The sequence below is a fragment of the Castor canadensis genome, chromosome 4 (assembly GCF_047511655.1).
Source record: "Castor canadensis chromosome 4, mCasCan1.hap1v2, whole genome shotgun sequence".
In the NCBI taxonomy this organism is placed as follows: Eukaryota; Metazoa; Chordata; class Mammalia; order Rodentia; family Castoridae; genus Castor; species Castor canadensis.
In genome coordinates, this window is record NC_133389.1 from 48,294,596 (window position 1) to 48,311,434 (window position 16,839).

Consider the following 16,839-nt stretch of genomic DNA (forward strand, 5'->3'; position numbering starts at 1 on the left):
ATACAGGGAGTTGACTTGATTGCTTTCCTGTATATGTGGGTTACCTTCTAAATTAATTCTTCTCAAACTAACCTTTTCTCTAGTTCCTGGTTCCCCTTTCCTATTGGCCTCTGTCACTTTAAAGTATCTGCATTAGTTTCTCTGCATTGAGGGCAACAATTGCTATCTAGTTTTTTGGGTGTCTTACCTATCCTCATAACTCCCAAGTATGCTCTTGCTTTATCTTGTGATCGAAGTCTAATCCCCTTGTTGTGTTTGCCCTTGATCTAATGTCCGCATATGAGGAAGAACATATGATTTTTGGTCTTCTGGCCCTGGCTAACCTCACTCAGAATGATGTTCTCCAATTTCATCCATTTACTTGTGAATGATAACATTTCATTCTTCTTCATGGCTGCATAAAATTCCATTGTATATAGATACCACATCTTCTTAATCCATTCATCAGTAGTGGGGCATCTTGGCTGTTTCCATAACTTGGCTATTGTGAATAGTGCTGCAATAAACATGGGTGTGCAGGTGCCTCTGGAGTAACCTGTGTCACATTCTTTTGGGTATATCCCCAAGAGTGGTATTGCTGGATCATATGGTAGGTCTATTTGATTTTTAAGAAGCTTCCAAAATTTTTTCCAGAGTGGTTGTATTAGTTTACATTCCCACCAGCAGTGTAAGAGGGTTCCTTTTTCCCCTGCATCCTCACCTACACCTGTTGTTAGTGGTGTTGCTAATGATGGCTATTCTAATGGGGTGAGGTGGAATCTTAGTGTGGTTTTAATTTGCATTTCCTTTATTGCTAGAGATGGTGAGCATTTTTTCATGTGTTTTTTGGCCATTTGAATTTCTTCTTTTGAGAAAGTTCTGTTTAGTTCACTTGCCCATTTCTTTATTGGTTCATTAATTTTGGAGGAATTTAGTTTTTTAAGTTCCCTGTATATTCTGGTTATCAGTCCTTTGTCTGATGTGTAGCTGGCAAATATTTTCTCCCACTTTGTGGGTGTTCTCTTCAGTTTAGAGACCATTTCTTTTGTTGAGCTGAAGCTTTTTAGTTTTATGAAGTCCCATTTATCTATGCTATCTCTTAGCTGCTGAGCTGCTGGGGTTCCATTGAGAAAGTTCTTGCCTATACCTATAAGTTCCAAAGTGTTTCCTACTCTTTCCTGTACCACCTATAGAGTTTGGGGACTGATATTAAGATCCTTGATCCATTTTGAGTTCATATTGGCATAGGGTGATAAACATGGATCTAGTTTCAGTTTTTTGCAGACTGCTAACGAGTTTCCCCAGCAGTTTTTCTTGAAGAGGCTGTCTTTTCTCCATCGTATATTTTTAGTGCCTTTGTCAAAGATAAGTTGGTTATAGTTCTGCAGCTTCATATCCAGGTCCTCTCTTCTTTTCCACTGGCCTTCATGTCTGTTTTTGTGCCAGTACCATGCTGTTTTTATTGCTATTGCTTTGTAATATAGTTTGAAGTCAGGTATTGAGATACCTCCAGTGTTGTTCTTTTTACTGAGTATTGCCTTGGCTATTCATGGCCTCTTGTGTTTCCATATAAAGTTAACGGTAGATTTTTCAATCTCTTCAATGAATGTCATTGGGATTTTGATGAGAATTGCATTAAACATGTAGAATGCTTTTGGGAATATAGACATTTTTACTATGTTGATTCTACCAATCCATGAGCATGTGAGATCTCTCCACTTTCTATAGTCTTCCTCAATCTCTTTCTTCAGAAGTTTATAGTTTTCCTTGTAGAGGTCATTCACATCCTTTGTTAAGTTTATCCCTAGGTATTAGATTTTTTTGAGGCTATTGTAAATGGAATTGTTTTCATATATTCTTTTTCAGTTTGTTCATTATTAGTGTATAGAAATGCTAATGATTTTTCTATGTTGATTTTTATATCCTGCTACCTTGCTATAGCTGTTGATGGTGTCTAGGAGCTTTTGAGTAGAGTTTTTTTGGTCTTTAAGGTATCATATCATCTGCAAATAGAGATATTTTGACAGTTTCTTTATCTATTTGTATTCCTTTTATTCCTTCTTCTTGCCTAATTGCTTTGGCTAGGAATTCCAGTACTATGTTGAATAGGAATGGAGATAGTGGGCATCCTTGTCTCATTCCTGATTTTAGAGGGAATGGTTTCAGTTTTTCTCCGTTAAGTATAATGCTGGCTGTAGGTTTGTCTAATAGCTTTTATAATGTTGAGGTACTTTCCTTCTATTCCTAGTTTTCTTAGAGCTTTTATCATGAAATGGTGTTGGATCTTATCAAAGGCTTTTTCTGCATCTATTGAGATGATCAAGTGGTTTTTGTCTTTGCTTCTGTTAATGTGGTTTATTATGTTTATTGATTTTCGTATGTTGAACCATCCCTGCATTCCTGGGATGAAGCCTACTTGGTCGTGGTGAATGATCTTTTTGATGTGTTGTTGAATTTGGTTTGCCATTATTTTATTGAGAATTTTTGCATCAATGTTCATTAAGGACATTGGCCTATAGTTCTCCTTTTTTGGAGGTGTCTTTGCCTGGTTTTGGGATAAGTGTAATACTGGCTTCATAAAATGTGTTTGGCAATTTTCCTTCCCTTTCTATTTCATGGAACAGTTTAAGGAGAGTTGGTATTAGTTCTTCTTTAAAGGTCTGATAGAATTCAACAGAGAATCCATCAGATCCTGGACTTTTCTTTTTTGGGAGAGTCTTGATTGCTGCTTCAATTTCATTTTGTGTTATAGATCTATTCAGGTGTTTAATGTCCTCTTGGCTCAGTTTAGGATGATGGTAAGTATCTAGAAATCTGTCCATTTCTTCAATATTTTCAAATTTATTTGAATAGAGGTTCTCAAAGTAGTCTCCGATGATTTCCTGGACTTCCATGGTGTTTGTTGTTATCTCCCCTTTTGCATTCCTGATTTTATTAATTTGGATTTTTTTCTCTCCTCATTTTAGTCAGGTTTGCCAGGGGTCTATTGATCTTGTTTATTTTTTCAAAGAACCAACTTTTTGTTTCATTAATTCTTTGTATTTTTTTTTTTGGATTCTATTTCATTGATTTCAGCTCTTATTTTTATTATTTCTCTCCTTCTATTTGTTTTGGGATTTGCTTATTCTTGGTTTTCTAGGAGTATGAGATGTATCATTAGGTCATTGATTTGGGATCTCTCAGTCTTTTTAATATATGCACTCATGGCTATAAACTTTCCTCTCAGGACTGCTGTTGCTGTGTCCCATAGGTTCCAGTAGGTTGAGTTTTCATTTTCATTGACTTCCAGGAACCTTTTAATTTCCTCTTTTATCTCATGAATGACCCACTGTTCATTAAGCAATGAGTTACTCAGTTTCCAGCTCTTTGCATGTTTTTTTGTCTTTATTTTTGCTGTTGAGTTCTAGTTTTATTGCATTGTGATCAGATAGAATGCTTGGTATAATTTCTATTTTCTTATATTTGCTGAGGCTTGCTTTGTGCCCTAGGATATGATCTATTTTGGAGAAGGTTCCATGGGCTGCTGAGAAGAATGTATATTGTGTAGAAGTTGGATGAAATGTTCTATAGACATCAAGTAGGTCCATTTGACCTATTGTATATTTTAGATCTTGGATTTCTTCATTGATTTTTTGTTTGGATGACCTATCTATTGATGATAATGGGGTGTTAAAGTCTCCCACGACCACTGTGTTGGAGTTAACATATGCTTTTAGGTCCTTCAGGGTATGTTTGATGAAATTGGGTGCATTGACATTGGGTGCATATAGGTTGATAATTGTTATTTCCTTTTGGTCTATTTCCCCTTTTATTAGTATGGAATGTCCTTCTTTATCTCATTTGATCAATGTAGGTTTGAAGTCTACTTTGTCAGAGATAAGTATTGCTACTCCTGCCTGTTTTTGGGGGCCAGTGGCTTGGTAAATCTTCTTCCAGCCTTTCATCCTAAGCCTATGCTTATTTCTATTGATGAGATGGTTCTCCTGTAAGAAACAAATTATTGGATCTTCTTTTTTAATTCAGTTCGTCAAATGGTGCCTTTTGAAAGGGGAATTAAGTCCATTAACATTAAGTGTTAGTACTGATAGGTATGTGGTGATTCCTGTCATTTAGTTGTCTTAGTTGTTTGAAGGTTTGATTGTGTGTACCTAAGTTGAGGTTACTCTCTACTGTCTTGCTTTTTCTTTTCCTGTAGTTTGGTGCTGCCTGCCCTTTCATGGTTACATTGGGTTTCACTTTCTGTGTGCAGAATCCCTTGAAGAATCTTTTGTAGTGGTGGCTTTGTGGTCACATATTGTTTTAGTTTCTGCTTATCATGGAAGACTTTTATTGCTCCATCTATTTTGAATGATAGTTTTGCTGGGTAGAATATTCTAGGGTTGAAGTTATTTTCATTCAGTGCCCAGAAGATCTCACCCCACGCTCTTCTTGCTTTTAATGTTTCTGTTGAGAAGTCTGCTGTGATTTTGATGGGTTTACCTTTGTATATTATTTGTTTTTTCTCTCTTACAGCCTTCAATATTCTTTCTCTAGTTTCTGAACTTGTTGTTTTAATGATGATATGTTGTGGGGTAGTTCTATTTTGATCTGGTCTGTTTGGTGTTCTGGAGGCTTCTTGCACCTGTATTGGCATAGATTTCCTTAGATTTGGGAAATTTTCTGTAATTATTTTGTTGAATATATTATACATTCCCTTTGCTTGCACCTCTTCTCCTTCTTTAATGCCCATGATTCTCAGGTTTGGTCTTTTGATGGAGTCAGGAAGTTCTTGCATTTTCTTCTCACAGGTTGAGTTGTTTAACTAATAGTTCTTTGGTTTTTCCTTTAATTACCTTTTGTCTTCGAGTTCTGAGATTCTGTCTTCTGCTTGTTCTATTCTGCTGGATTGGCCTTCCATTTTGTTTTGCATTTCTATTTCATTCTTTTTTCTGAGGTTTTCCATATCCTGAGTCCCTTCCTCTTTAATATTGTCTATTTTCATCTTGAGTTCATTTATCTTTATTTATTGTGTTCTGTATTTCACTTTGGTGTTTACACAGTGCTTCTATAGTTTCTTTTATTTGTTCTTGTGCTTTCTTAAATTCTCTATTTTTGTTGTCTAGTAATTTCTTGAGTGTCTCCTGTACATTTTGGTTGACCATATCCAGTATCATCTCTATAAAATTCTCACTGATTACTTGCAGAAGTTCTTCTTTCACGATGTTTTTGTGGGCTTCATTGGGTCCTTTTGCATAGTTTATCTTCACTTTGTTGGAGTCTGGATCTGAGTATTTGTTTTCTTCATTTCCCTCTGGTTCCTGTACTAATTAATTACTGGGGGGAAACTGGTTTCCATCTTTTTTCTGTCTTCCCATTATTGCCCTTGATATTTTTACTGTCCCTGTACTGTGTGCAATTATGTATTTTCTAGCTTATAATAATAACAATGGTGATATCTAGAATGGGAGGGTGTGAGGAGAAGGAAAGCAAAGAAGGTAAAGATAAAGGGAAAAACAAACAAACAACTAAAAAGAAAAACAAAACTAACAACAACAACAAAAAAAAACAGTGCCAAAGGAATAAACAGGGAGAGATAGTGTACTAATCAACAGTAAGCTAAAGAGGCATTAGAGAGACAGAGAGAGGATAAAAAACAAAAATAAAATCCCCAAGTTCAAATGCTATAGAGTTTCAGTCTTAGTAATTTTGGTGTTAGTCCCTGAGCCTCCAATCCTGGAGACTGTGTCTCAGAATTAGTTCTGTTGTCGTCTCATCAAAGGGGGAAAAAAAAAAACACAAAACAAACAAATAAGAAAAACCAGAACAAAACAAAATATTCCAAGTTCAAATGCAATACAGTTTTAGTTAGACCTTCATGCAGTTCTAGTTCAGTCATTGTCTCATGAAAGGAAGAGAAAAAAAAAAAGGGTCTGGAGACAGAACTGTGAATGGCTATCTGAGGCTGTGGCTCATCTTCCCACTACTGTCAGCTTGCTGTTGCTGGAGGCTTTATTTATGCAGATCTCAGGAGGGAGCTTAACACTCCAGGCTTTGTTTATTTAGAGTTCTCCTGGGTGAGACCACCACTGTTGCAAGGTTTCCCCTCTCCAAGCACACTGGGGGAGGTGGCGCTACACCCACCTTCTCTGGCCAGTGTGTTTATTTACAGTTCAGGTGGGAAGTGTCCCTTCCCCCCCCCCCCTGCAGTGGAGTTTTCCTCCCACTGCCACTGTTACAAGCTTTCTTGCTCCAAGGTTGCTGGGCAGGGGCCACCACTCCTGCCTTCTCCAGCCAGCTTGTTTATTTACAGTTCCGTGAGGGATTGCTCCTCCCTGACTCTTTGCCCCAGCCTCTTTACTACGTGTCTTTATTATTCAGTTTGAGTTTTTTCTCTTTTTGCCTTGGTGGGGTCAGTCTTTCCAGGGGGCTATGCTGATCTGGCCCAGGGTTGTTTGTGGGAGTGCCGTGTGCTGTTTAGCTCACCTGTGGTCTGCTTCTCTTGAACCCATAGGAGCTGGCGTCTGGTGGCATGGGAGCCCTCCTGGTTTCTCCGTTTACTGTGGAGTGGGGATGCTGTGTGTGGGCTGGGTGTGTGGAGGAGTCAGAGTTTTGCCTCTTCTTGGTGGTTTTTCCTGCAAAGTGTTTCTCTAGCATCTCTCCAAGATTTTACTTTAGGAAACACGCTTTCTTTTTTTTTTTTTTTTTCATTTTTCTTTTATTATTTATATGTGCATACAAGACTTGGTTCATTTCTCCCCCCTGCCCCCACCCCCTCCCTTACCACCCACTCCGCCCCCTCCCTCTCCCCCCCCTTAATACCCAGCAGAAATTATTTTGCCCTTATTTCTAATTTTGTTGTAGAGAGAGTATAAGCCATAATAGGAAGGAACAAGGGTTTTTGCTGGTTGAGATAAGGATAGCTATACAGGGCATTGACTCACATTGATTTCCTGTGTGTGGGTGTTACCTTCTAGGTTAATTCTTTTTGATCTCACCTTTTCTCTAGTTCCTGGTCCCCTTTTCCTATTGGCCTCAGTTGCTTTAAGGTATCTGCTTTAGTTTCTTTCCGTTGAGGGCAACAAATGCTAGCTAGTTTTTTAGGTGTCTTACCTATCCTCACCCCTCCCTTGTGTGCTCTCGCTTTTATCATGTGCTCATAGTCCAATCCCATTGTTGTGTTTGCCCTTGATCTAATGTCCACATATGAGGGAGAACATACGATTTTTGGTCTTTTGGGCCAGGCTAACCTCACTCAGAATGATGTTCTCCAATTCCATCCATTTACCAGCGAATGATAACATTTCGTTCTTCTTCATGGCTGCATAAAATTCCATTGTGTATAGATACCACATTTTCTTAATCCATTCGTCAGTGCTGGGACATCTTGGCTGTTTCCATAACTTGGCTATTGTGAATAGTGCCGCAATAAACATGGGTATGCAGGTGCCTCTGGAGTAACAGTCTTTTGGGTATATCCCCAAGAGTGGTATTGCTGGATCAAATGGTAGATCGATGTCCAGCTTTTTAAGTAGCCTCCAAATTTTTTTCCAGAGTGGTTGTACTAGTCTACATTCCCACCAACAGTGTAAGAGGGTTCCTTTTTCCCCGCATGCTCGCCAACACCTGTTGTTGGTGGTGTTGCTGATGATGGCTATTCTAACAGGGGTGAGGTGGAATCTTAGCGTGGTTTTAATTTGCATTTCCTTTATTGCTAGAGATGGTGAGCATTTTTTCATGTGTTTTCTGGCCATTTGAATTTCTTCTTTTGAGAAAGTTCTGTTTAGTTCACGTGCCCATTTCTTTATTGGTTCATTAGTTTTGGGAGAATTTAGTTTTTTAAGTTCCCTGTATATTCTGGTTATCAGTCCTTTGTCTGATGTGTAGCTGGCAAATATTTTCTCCCACTCTGTGGGTGTTCTCTTCAGTTTAGAGACCATTTCTTTTGATGAACAGAAGCTTTTTAGTTTTATGAGGTCCCATTTATCTATGCTATCTCTTAGTTGCTGTGCTGCTGGGGTTTCATTGAGAAAGTTCTTACCTATACCTACTAACTCCAGAGTATTTCCTACTCTTTCCTGTATCAACTTAAGAGTTTGGGGTCTGATATTAAGATCCTTGATCCATTTTGAGTTAATCTTGGTATAGGGTGATATACATGGATCTAGTTTCAGTTTTTTGCAGACTGCTAACCAGTTTCCCCAGCAGTTTTTGTTGAAGAGGCTGCTATTTCTCCATCGTATATTTTTAGCTCCTTTGTCAAAGATAAGTTGCTTATAGTTGTGTGGCTTCATATCTGGATCCTCTATTCTGTTCCACTGGTCTTCATGTCTGTTTTTGTGCCAGTACCATGCTGTTTTTATTGTTATTGCTTTGTAATATAGTTTGAAGTCAGGTATTGTGATACCTCCTGCATTGTTCTTTTGACTGAGTATTGCCTTGGCTATTCGTGGCCTCTTGTGTTTCCATATAAATTTCACAGTAGATTTTTCAATCTCTTTAATGAATGTCATTGGAATTTTGATGGGAATTGCATTAAAGATGTAGATTACTTTGGGGAGTATCGACATTTTTACTATGTTGATTCTACCAATCCATGAGCATGGGAGATCTCTCCACTTTCTATAGTCTTCCTCAATATCTTTCTTCAGAAGTGTATAGTTTTCCTTGTAGAGGTCTTTCACATCTTTTGTTAGGTTTACACCTAGGTATTTGATTTTTTTTGAGGCTATTGTAAATGGAATTGTTTTCATACATTCTTTTTCAGTTTGCTCATTGTTAGTGTATAGAAATGCTAATGATTTTTAGGAAGCACGATTTCTGCTTCCTCCCTCTGGTCACCATCTTGGAATCCTCCGTCAATTCTTTAAAATGGTAGAATTTACCTTTAAAGCTATTATGTCCTGGACTTTTGCTTTTGGGGGGGGGTTATAGCTGATTCAATATCTTCATTCATTTTTATCTGTTGAGATTTTCTGCATCTTATTAAATAATTTTAGGTAACTTGTCTTTTAAGGAATTTTATTGGCACACGTGGTACATAATACTCTCTTAAAAACCTTTGTATTTCTGTACAACTGTTATGCATCCTTCTTCATCTCTCTTTTATTTTTTAAGACAGAGTCTCAAAAAGCAAAAGTAGGCCAGGCTTGCCTGTAACCCACCCTGTAGTCCAGGCTGGACATGAATTTAGGACCCTACCAGGTACTGGGATTGAAGGCATGTACCACCATGCCTGGCTTTTATTCCTCATTATATTGACTATTCTCTTTTTTCCTTTGTCAATATAGCTAATAGTTTATCAGTTTTATATACATTTTCAAAGAATGAATTTTCAATTTTGTATATTTTGTGCTATTTTTCTATTCTTATTTACTTATCTCTGCTCTGATTTTTAATTCCTTCACTAGGTTAGCTGTTCTAGCTTTAACATATATAAAATGAGGAAGTTGAATTGAGATCTTTTTTTTTTTTTTTTTGGCAGCACTGGGGTTTGAACTCAGGACCTCACACTTGCTAGACAGGCACTCTATCACTTGAGCCAGTCAGCCAGCCCTTAGATCTTTCTTTTGTAATGGAAATGCTCACAATCAGAATTCCCCTTACTAATGCTTTATATCCCATAAGTTTTGATATGGTATATGTTCATTTTTATTTCTCTCAAGACATCTGTTAATTTCCTTTGTTAATTTTTTTTTGACCTATGGGTTAGTTTAGGACCTATGGGTAATTTAAGAATATAGTGTTTAATTTGTACATATTGGTGGATTTTTAAGTTTTCTTCCTGCTATTGATTTCTAGTTTCATTTTTTATTTATTTATTTTTTTATTTTGTGGTACTGGGGCTTGAACTCAAGGCCTTCACCTTGAGCCATTCCAGCAGCTCTTTTTTGTGATGGGTATTTTTTAGATAGGGTCTCACAAACTATTTGTCTGGGCTGGCTTTGAACCTCGAACCTCCTGATCTCTGCCTCCTGAGTAGTTAGGATTACAGGTGTGAGCCACTTGCACCTGGCAAATTTCATTCCTTTTAATCAGAAAAGATACACTGTATGATTTCAATCCTTTTTACTAAGACCTCTTTTGTAGCCAAATAACCCATAAGGCAATGGGATAAAACTATTTTTTGGGTAATAAAGTTTTTAAAGTTGAATGTAACATTCTAGTTTTAAAGACACAATTAGAAAATGAGCAAAAAATGAGATATGTCTTTTTCACTGTACAAAGGCATATAAGTACATACAAATATATTAAACACCTTAGTCATGAGGAAAATACAAATTAAACCCACAATTAGATATCACTGCATTCTTGTAAGAATGTTCAAATACAAAACTGTAACCACATCAACTGCTACTGAGAATGCAGAGAAAATGAATACTCACACAATGACAGTGGGAACATAAAGTAATATAGAGGCTTTGGAATATAATTTGGCAGTGTTTTATAAAACTAAGCATGCATTACTATACAATATAGCTAATACATGCTGAGGTATTTATCTCAGAGAAATGAAACCCTGTGTTCCCACAAAAACCTGTACACAAACATACAATAGACGAAAACTGGAAGTGCACCAGATACCCTTCCATGGGGAAGCTGTTAACTGCGGTGCATTCATGTAATGCAACACGACTCAGCAACAAAAGAGCAGTGCAGTAGTGATCTCTGCAACAATTTGGGTAAATTGCAAGAGAACCATGCTGAATGAGAAAAGACCATCTGAGAGGTTACATATCATTTAACACTCTAAAAATGAGAAAATCATAGAAATGCAGATGAGATTAGTGGTTGCCAGAGGTTAGAGAAGGGGAATAACATGAAGTAGACTTGCAGTAATGTAAGAGCTGTGTATCTTGATTGAGGATGCAACCACACGAATCCACACGTGACAGTATAATAAAACTACACAAATACACATGCAAATGAATGCATAGAAAACTGGTGATGTGTGGATTGTACAAATATTAATTTACTGATCTTGAAGATGCTGCCATTGAAGCAAAGTGGATAAAGGTAATTTGGACTTTCCAGTGTTTTCTGGAAATGTCCTATGACTGGAATTATTTCAAAGTACAATTTTTAGAGCTGGGGTGTAGCTCAGTGGTAGAGCACTTGCCTAGCATTTTCAAGGCCTTGTATTTTATTGCCAGGACTGCAAAACAAAACAAAACACACAGGCAGTTACAAAAGAAACTAGCTCCCTAAAGTTACAAGTAAGGTGATATGGCATACATGTTGTAACATTTATGCTTTATTATCAAAGCTTATTTTTAGAAATTCCAACTTTTATACTTGTGAATGCCTTTTAAAAGTATTGTGTTTAGTAAGAAATGCAGTATTACTATACCTGTTTCATAACCATATCAAAACTGAAGTAGCAGAAGGAACCATATTGCCTTACTACACAAAAATTCTATGCACCATTAGCGTACATCCATACATACCTGAAAAGCCATGTAGACACGGTCATTAGGGCACAAATTTTCCTCACAGTTCTTTCATCTTGAAGCTTGGCAAGAGATTTCTTTTCTACCCCAAGGACAATGATATTGGTGCCTCAAATTCCGAACTGTCAAGTCATTAAAATAATGATTAATTTTCAACTTAAACTTGACAGTCAAGTTATCCTAACAGACCAGTTAGAGGAAAGAGCTGTTCCTTAAACATTCAATAAAAATGGAAAAAGTTAGCTTTAAGAAAAACAGCTGGTTAAGTACTGGATAACTGGAAACCCATTGTCCAATCTCAAAGGGAAGAAGACAAATAGGTAAAATTGCAAAGAAAATACTACCAATGATGAAACTACATGGGTGTTCAAATCTCATACACTACACCAGAAAAAGTGCTTCCTGAATATGCAACATTTACCAAAGTGACGAAAGATGTTGGTAATTCACATGAACTACTGAGAGAGTGGCAGTACCAGCACTGGTAATGGTGGTAGTAAAGAACATTAGGGGGTGAGAATGTAGCTCAGTAATAGAATACTTGCCTAGCATACAGAAGACCCTGGGTTCCATTCCTAGTACCAAAGGAAGAAAAGATTCAAGTAGATGAAATTCTGCAAATGCTTTCACGTATATCCTACCACTTGGAGAGAGAAGGGCTGGGGCTACTGTGGCCTGAATGTTTGCCCCTATACATGGAAATCTAACACCCCACAGTGATAGTATTCTGAGGTAGGACCTTTGCAAAGTAATTCGAATTGGATTACTGCCCAAAAGTGGTTAGAATTGGATTAGTGTCCTTATGAGAAGTTCAATGGAGCTCATGTGCCTCTTCCACCATGTGAAGGCACAGCAAGTGGGCCAACTAGGCCCACTTTTGTCAACTAGGAAATAGGGCCTCACCAGACCTAGTTGACCTCAATCACAGTATTATTTTCTAGCATTGTGAAAAAATAAGTTTATGTTGTTTATAACCTACCTAATCTACAGTATTTAATAACAGCAGCCTGAATGATCTAAGACTCGGGCCATATGCTGACAAGAGAAAAACCCAACCCAATCTCCTCATCCTCTGCTAAGGCCTGGTATGGTTTGAGCATATCTGCTCAAGGTTTCATGTGCTGGAGGCTTCATCTTTAGTGTAGAAGTGTTGAGGGGTGAGAGTTTTAAGAGGTAGAACTTAATGAGAGGTCCATAAGTAACTGAGGTACTGCCCTCAGAAGGGATTAACAATGCTTTTATTAAACCCCTGAGCTAATTCTCTTGAGACAATTTTTGGTTTTTGAGCCAGTTTTCATAAGAAAAAAAAGCCTACCAGAGCCCTCTTCTTGCTCTGGATTCCTGTCTGGCCATTCTCATGTGCTCCTGTCATGCTATCATGGGTCATGCTGCCTTCACAAGGTCAAGCTGATGCTGGTGTCATGCCATTGAACATCCAGAACTGAATTAAATAAGCTTCTTTTCTTCATAAAGGCACCAGTCTCAGTCATTTTGTTGTAGTAATGGAAAACAGATCAATATGCCATATAAATAATAAAGCCTCAATTCAAAGAAAAGAAAACAAGAAGAATGAACACTCTTTACCTCTCTTTTTTGACAGAAGAAGTCTAAGAATAATCTATATAGTGGTTCTCAAACAGGGACTTAGGAGGAAACACAGCCATATTCTAAGTGCTCCCACAGTAATCTATAAGAATTTTATTTTTGTATTATAGCAGCAATCTAAAATTTTTGATATCAGTATTTGCCTTGTAGCCAAGTGTGATGATAGTAGTTATGTTTTATGTAACATTGATATACAAAAAGGTAGGTTCTGAATCAGGATTATTGAAGTGAAAGTATAGACCAGATTTAGTAGAAAAGTAAGCCTAAGATTAAATCTTTCAGTTAATTGAAACATAGACAATTGTTTGAGGCATTTGCTTTTATTGTTCCCTCATTTCATTAAAATTTGTTAGCTTACCCAAGAGACTTTTCCTAACCATCCTATCTGAAATCAGCAATACTCCCTGCACATTCCACCCTCATCAAATGGACAAGTGTTTAACTTTATATACCACAGGGAATAAGCTTTCTCATTACTCTATGAGACTTGACAATTTAATATGCAATATAACTCAAATAAAATCTCACACCGCATCCCCCAGATTGACACAAATCAAATTAAATTTATCAAACACAAGACAATTCATCATTTTTATAATTCTCGCTTAAATAATTTTTGACTTAATATTGAAATTAAAACTCCCAATTCAGACTACCTATAAATGTTGACAATGAATATATTAGCATTAAAGTCTTTTGGATATGGGTAAAAATATGCTCCGGAGAAAATTTACAATATACTTTTTAATTAAATTAAAAATTAATAAATCATCCAAAAATGAAAAAATCTAAGGTATGCTTAAAAAGTAAAATAAGGAATAAGGAGAAATTAATGGTTAGAGATAAAATAACAAAATTGATGCATAATACCAATTGTTTTGATGGTATGGGGGTTGAACTCAGGGCTCAAGCTTGCCAGGCAAGCAATCTTACCACTTGCACCAATCCAATAGCCCTTTTCTCACTGGGTATTTTTGAGATAGGATTTTGCTTTATGTCCAGGCTGACCTAGACTGTCATCCATCTATTTGTGCTTCCCTATGTAGCTGAGATGACAGGCGTATATCACTGTGCCTACCCAGTGATTGATTGAGATGGGGTTTGTGAACTTTTTGCCCAGGTTGGCCTTGAACAAAGACCTCCACCTCCCAAATAGTTAATATGATAGGTTTGAGCCACCATGCCTCTAGCAAGAGTTATTTTTTTAGGGAAATAATTAAAAGAAATATCTCAGTTAATATATCCAAGAGGGTAGAGTAAAAGCAACGTATATCAACATGAAAAAGTAGCAATTTAAAAATAACAGCTCTAAATGAATTTGAAAACCTGACTGAACAGGAAGACAATAGGAAAATTAAAAACTGCTTATATTGACTGAAGAAAAGATAGCAAATTCAAGTCTCTCTAACAAACATGGCAAAACTAAAACTATCTCTTAAAAGAAGTGTTAGATCTTAGAGGGTTTATAGAAGGATTTAAAAAAAATTTCTATGCTATTTAAATTATTCTCTAGTACAGATAAAACTACAGTAAACAATTAAATAGAGAAAAGTACAAATTATTAAACCTATAGAGGCATTTGATGAAATTCAACATCCATACCAGTTTACAAACAACAATAGAAAAGTAGGCAGAAAATTATTTTCTGAACTTGCTGAAAGTATCACAAACTACAGGCAGCAGGGTCATCTCAGAAACAAATCCCCATCTGCTCTAGTGTTTAAGCCAAATGCCTGATTGCCATTTGCGTTAGTTAGCTTTTTATTTCCATAATAAAATACCAGCAATAGCTAACTTATGAAGAGAAGTGGTTTGTTTTGACTCATGGTTTGGGAGGCTCCAGACCAAGATCAGGTGGACGGCAACTTTGGGTCTTTGGTAGGCGCCAGGTGGCAATGCAGTAAGCACATAGTGGAACAAACTGCTCACCCATGAGCCAGGAAATGAAGGAGGAGACACACCTACTTCAAAGGCACACCTTATCTGAACGAAGGACCTTCTACAATACCCCACCTCCTAATGGTTCCACAGCCTCCTAAATGTGCCACCTGGGGACCAGACCTTAACACATGGGTCTTTGGATGAAGCTCAAGATTCAAGTGAAAGTACAATCCATCATTGTACTCTTTCCTCTCACAGCACATATCCTACTAATTACCACATTTCTGTACATTTTCCCTGCAAAAGCTAACTTCTTTCCATCATCAATGTTGTCTAAGCAGCTATCATGTCTTCCCTGGACTCTGTACTACTGCAGTAGATTACTAGGTGTCCCAATTTCTACTCTTCCTTCTCACCTCCCTTTATTCCACCTCATCCCACCCACCCCCACATCCAAAGTCCCATGTGGCCTCCACACAGCAGCCAGGATAGCAAATAGAAATATCAGCAGACTATTCTTATATTGAATGTCCATCTACTGTTTCCCAGTGCACTAAGTTATCTGACCCTGTATACTTCTCTGATAGCATGCCACACTCTTACTTATTCACCAAGTACCAACCTGCTTCTAAGACTTATCAAACACAATATTGTTTTTGTCCCCCAAGCCTTCATATGAGATATTTCTCCTGTCTGGAATACTTCTCTCAAGTCTCAACTTAAATTTTAACTCAAGAGTCTTTCTCTATTACTTTTTCAGTAAGCTTTTCTATTTCTTGCTATTAATAACGTTTTTTTTATGGTACTGGGGTTTGAACTAAGGGCCTTATGCTTGCTAGGCAAGCATTCTACTATTTGAGTCACTCCACCAGCACTTATCAACAACTTCATAACTATTTTTTATTTGCTTATTATATTATCTCTCTAATTGTCAATTCTGTAAAGAAGGAAACCATCAGAGAAATCTAGAAAAGGGGACACTCTACAGAATAATTATCTCTTTCTCTTTAAGAAAGGCAGGAAAAAGAGGGAAGTTGTTCAATAACAAAACAGAAATAGATAATAGCTAAGTGCTATTTAAAAAAACACTGTGAGCAATAAGGAAAATGAGAATTCAGACTATTATAAAATATTTGAGTTTTCATTAACTTCATTACAAATGAAAATGGTTTAAGAAACATCACTATATTTTAGAGGTGCATTTTGAAATATGCTATCTAAGTTTGTTTTAAAATACTCCATTCAAAAATAAATCTCATGTTTTGCATCCATATATGAAAATAGAAGAATGAAACCTGTTGAAATTGTTCAAAGAAAGGGGCAAGAGGAGAGATGAGGGAGAATGATGGAGGGGGCAAATATAACTAAGATACATTGTAAGCACATATGAAAATATCACAACATATCCCCATTTACAAGTATTATATGCTAATAAAATCACAAAAAAATAACAAATATCAGGTGCTGGGGATATAAGTAGTGGTTGAGGAATTGCCTAATATTTGCAGGGTCCTGGTTTGGCTACTCAGCACCACGAAGAAAACAAAAACAACAAAAAAATAAGAAGTCTTCACTTGAAATAGTCAGAATAGAAAATAAAACCTTTTAGAAAAATAAGATTCAATTTAAACTTTACACCTTATGTAAAAATTAACTCAAAAATGGGCCACAGAACTTCAATGTGAAATGTAAAGTTCTAAACTTAGGAAAAACATATAAGACAAAATTTTGGGATCTAAGGCTACACAGGAGTTCTTAGGCTTGATATCAAAAGCATGAACCATAAGAGAAGTGATAAATCCTAATCAAAACTATAATATCCTGCTCTGTGAAAGTCTATGGGAAGATGGTGAAAATGCAAGCTGTAGACTGGGAAAAAATATTTGCAAACCACAAATCTGAAAAAGGAATAATGTTTAAAATCTATAAAGACCTTAAAATCTCAACA

General features: G+C 36.8%; 1 pseudogene; it reads right to left on the reverse strand.

Annotated features, from left to right (window-relative positions):
- LOC109680300 (proteasome subunit alpha type-7-like) overlaps nt 1-12,792 on the reverse strand; it is a 133,918-nt pseudogene extending 121,126 nt beyond the window's left edge.
- Between the last annotated feature and the right edge of the window lie 4,047 nt (nt 12,793-16,839).